Raw genomic sequence first — 4,461 nt, forward strand, 5'->3', positions numbered from 1 at the left:
CTTGTCAGCATAGAGGAGGAAAAGGATCTTGGAGTCATCACTGACTCCAAGATGAACATGGGCCGGCAGTGTGGGGATGCAGTCAGGAAGACCAACCACACCTTGTCATGCATCCACAGATGCATCTGGAGCAGGTCCAAAGAGGTGAACCTCCCCCTCTATGTGGCACTGGTCAGGCCGCAGCTGGAGTACTGCGTCCAGTTCTGGGCACCGCACTTCAAGAGGGATGTGGACAGCATGGAGAGGGTCCAGAGGAGGGCCACTCGCATGATCAGGGGACAGCAGGGCAGGCCCTATGAGGAGAGGCTAAGGGACCTGAACCTGTTCAGCCTCCACAAGAGAAGACTGAGGGGGGATCTTGTGGCCTGTTACAAACTAGTCAGGGGGGATCAGCAGGCATTGGGGGAGTCACTGTTCCCCTGAGCACTGCCAGGAGTGACCAGGAATAACGGTCACAAGCTGGCAGAGGGTAGATTTAGGCTAGATATCAGGAGGCGCTACTTCACGGTCAGGGTGGCTAGGATCTGGAACCAACTTCCAAGAGAAGTGGTGCAGGCTCCTACCCTGAGGGTTTTTAAGAGGAGGTTAGATGAACACCTTGCTGGGGTCATTTGACCCCACTACTATTTCCTGCTATGGCAGGGGGTCAGACTAGATGATCTACACAGGTCCCTTCCGACCCTAGAAACTATGAAACTATGAAATGGGACCCCTTTTCCCAGTCCAGCAAAGTGGCCCCATGTATACCCAACGTGAATTGAAATAAAGAGATAATGATCCTGAATCAAGATCAATGTGATGGATGTTGAAAGTTTAGACTGGTTATGAACAGTTTGCTGTGTTATTTCAATTGGTTTGGTTTGATTCTCCAACTAATTCCCTTGTTTTTAACCCCAAATTAAACATGACAATGTGATGGATGTTGAGAGTGTATAAGTATAGACTTATCTGCCCTAAAGATCAAACATTCTGCTAATCATCAGTTTTGTTCCTTCAACGCACTTTTTACCCCAAATTAGAAGTTGTACATTTGTCTATTTTGTAAATCATATAAACCTCTCTCTCTATGAACAATGTCTCTGCCTTTCCTGTAAGCCCCAAAAGATGCAAAGTGCTAGGTATTAGATAAAATTAAGGAATGTATGGGCTGGTATGGGCTGCATCCACAAAACATACAGGAACTATACAGGATTTTATTTGTTTTCTTAATGATTGCTACCCTCTGGATATTACCTTAATTGTACGGTACAGTGATATAAAGCTAAAAGGATCTGAACAGTACAAAACTCTGAAATGGGCAAAGAAATAGTTTAAAAGGGGATTATAGTTAATATATGGAGAAAACTGAAAGACCCGTGGTTTCTAAAAAAAGAACACAGCACAACAACTCTCCAACTAAGAAATGACTGAAGAAGCTAGTTATACACAGATGCCATCTACTGGGGATTGACAGAGGCAATACAGACTAAGTGCAGAGCCAGTTCATAAGTGTCTGATCGAGACAAGCAAGCATCTACCTTGTGATGACCTTGGAAACTGGATATAAATAGGGGTCATCATACAGGAATACTGTACAGGAGCCTGCTGAACCAGTGTGGACAGCTGTAGTGTAAGTGTACAGCTTCTCTCCTTGGGCAAGATACTTGTTGTATCTATACTTGAGCAATGAGCTAATGATTATACCTGTGCAGATTTGGAGAAATGATAAACCTACCAATTGGTTGATAAAAGCAGGTGTTCTAGCTTGAGAAATAATTTCACAGGTAAAAGTTGATCACTTAGAAAGAACTTAGAATTAAAATTAGAAAGCTATTACACCTTGGACCCAATAAAAAGTGTTTATCCTAACTGCCCTCCATTCCAACACTGGCTATAATACCACCTGGCAAAAGGAGTGTGTTTGATTGGAGGGCTAATGTCTGAATGGCATTTTATCAAGGACTGAACTGTGCACAGGTTCTGGGAATCTGTGTCCAGGTTGGGGGTTCCAGTCACATGTGGAGGCAATAGCCATAATGGTGGAGGAGCAGGCCTCTTCCCAGGCAGGAACCATGTTGTGCCCTAGGGACACATACTTGCTTTGCTAAGATTGCCTCTGTTCTGAACTGCAGTTACTGCACTGGAGATCTCAGGCACCTCTCCAACCATAGCCCCTCCTTGTGAACAATAAGGGGAGGGCAGGAAGGCTGAGCAGTGATAACTGCTCGCTCCTCAGCTGCAGGTTGAGGAGAGCTGCAACTGTTTTCTACATGGCTCTGTCAGCTGTGTTTTGAACCTGCTGTGGTACGAGTGAGAGAGACACACATGCATCCATCTTGTGTGTTGTAACCTTCCTTCAGGGTGCCTGCTCTTTATTACTGATCCCCTAATACAGACCTCTGGTCCTCTCCAGTAAGTCTGGAGGACCAGGGCTCTGGTCACTCCACACCTGCAGCACTGCATATCTCTCTAGCACTGTATCCTCTCATCTTGCTTTGCCCAGGCCCTGCTGCCTCTGGGGCTGTGGATAAAACAACAGAGACACTGAGGCCTGGCTGTCTTCCTGTCTCTGCTTTGCCCCCCACCCCTGTCTTTCCAAGGAGCAGCCAGAGGGCAAGCATTAGTCCCCAGAGCTGAAGCAGTGTCTGTGGCCGAAGCCTTCTTCCACAGTGGGAAACAAAAGGGAAGGGAGACCTCCCAGGCCCAGGGGAGGAAAGGGGGCCTGCAGGGCACTGGGGTGGGGAGGGCTGCAGCAGGAAGGTGGCCGAGTATAAGCAGGGGCTGAGGGATTGAATGGGGCATGGGAGAACCCTATGTGCATGGAGATGGACAGCCGGCTCAGGAAATCCTTGGACCATGACAGCTTGAACGTTGCTATAGGAACCACACAGCAAGGACATGCCAGGCCCAGCAGCGCCATTGGTTCCCAGTAGCCAACACATTACACATCACTGAGTCATTGCCTCCCCCACCCCCACCCCCACGTGACTCCTACCAATGCACCCTACTCTGAAAGGGAGCAGAGTGCTTGTGCCAGTATTGCATACCCTCCACCCCACACAGCTCTAGCCTGTGTCACTATTAGTGCTAAGGAACCTGACCAAGAGCCTGAATCCCATTGCATAGGTCCAGTGCAGAGAGAGAGCTCCTGACAAATAACTGTGCCCAGCCTCTCTCCCCTCAGCCTAGTTGTGCTCAGCACAGACAGGCGCCACAGTGATGTAGGCAGTGTACAGCTGTGCAGCTGGCTGAGAGCTCCCCGGGCCTCTGCCTGTTATGTAAGAGCAATAAACGTTCAGACCCACCCACTGTAGCAGCCTGTGCAGGGCACCGGGCCCCATTGGCAGCTTAGGTCAATCACTCATGCCCTTCTCTTCTGCAGCAGCAGCAGCAAGGCATCAGAAGGGGGCACTGCAAACCAGATTTGCTCCCCTGCTCCCAGTAGCTGTCCTGCCTCATCTCAGGACCTGCTACAGAAGGTCATGCCCACCTGGCATGTGTAAATTTGGGGATGGGGACAGCCTGATGGGACAGTAGTGTGTTGTTACAGGCCCCTCCATGCTTGCTTTGTGGGGCATGCAAGGCAATTTTGATCTCTGCTCCACAGAAATGTGTTGTGTGGTTGCAGTGTGTGAGCGATTGGAGGAGACAATTGTTTAGGACTTTTTGGATAAATGGCTGCCTGGGAATGCAGGACACTGGGCTTGAAGAGCCAGGAGGACCCTTCCAGTCTCACATTCTCAATGTAATTTTCACTCTACCTCACACACTGAACACATACATGGAAACTGTTTTCCCCCTGCCTGGCCAGTGCCCAGTGCTCATGCTCAGTATCTGAGTGGCTGCTTTCACGTTCACGTTGGACAAAGGAATGACTGTGCATGAATGCTCAGAATGCCACTTACACGGCTGGAAAACTGATATCTGAGCCATTAACGTGCAACAAGATTTTACTTTTAGCTCACACACTAAACTGCACAAATGTCCCAGCATGCTAGAACTGGGGGGCACCCACTGAAATTAGGTGACAGGTTTAAAACTAACAAGAGAAAGAATTTTTTGATGCAATGTATAGTTAACTGGTGGAATTCATTGCCACAGAAGGTGGTGGAGGCAGATAACTGCCGTGATCCATGGTGGGACTCAACGCATGACTGGGCAGTGAATGTCAAGGGCTATAGGCTGTACAGGAGGGACAGGATAGGAAGGAAAGGTGAGGGCGTGACACTCTATATAAAGGAGGAATACCCATCCTCGTCAGTTAACAAAGAATCAGAGGAGAGGCACTCTGAAGTGCCCTGGGTTAGAATACAAGGCAGTCGAGGGGAAAGAGACTTAACAGTGGGGGTCTACTACAGATCTCCCAACCAAGGGGAAGAGCTCAACCGGGAATTCTTAGGTCAGCTCATGGAGGTAGTGAAGTCTAAGCATGTGGTCATCATGGGGGACCTGAACTTCCCGGACATCTGCTGGGAAGAGCAG

The sequence above is a fragment of the Gavialis gangeticus genome, unplaced genomic scaffold (genome assembly GCF_001723915.1).
Source record: "Gavialis gangeticus isolate Ggan-Ray unplaced genomic scaffold, GavGan_comp1, whole genome shotgun sequence".
Lineage (NCBI taxonomy): Eukaryota > Metazoa > Chordata > Crocodylia > Gavialidae > Gavialis > Gavialis gangeticus.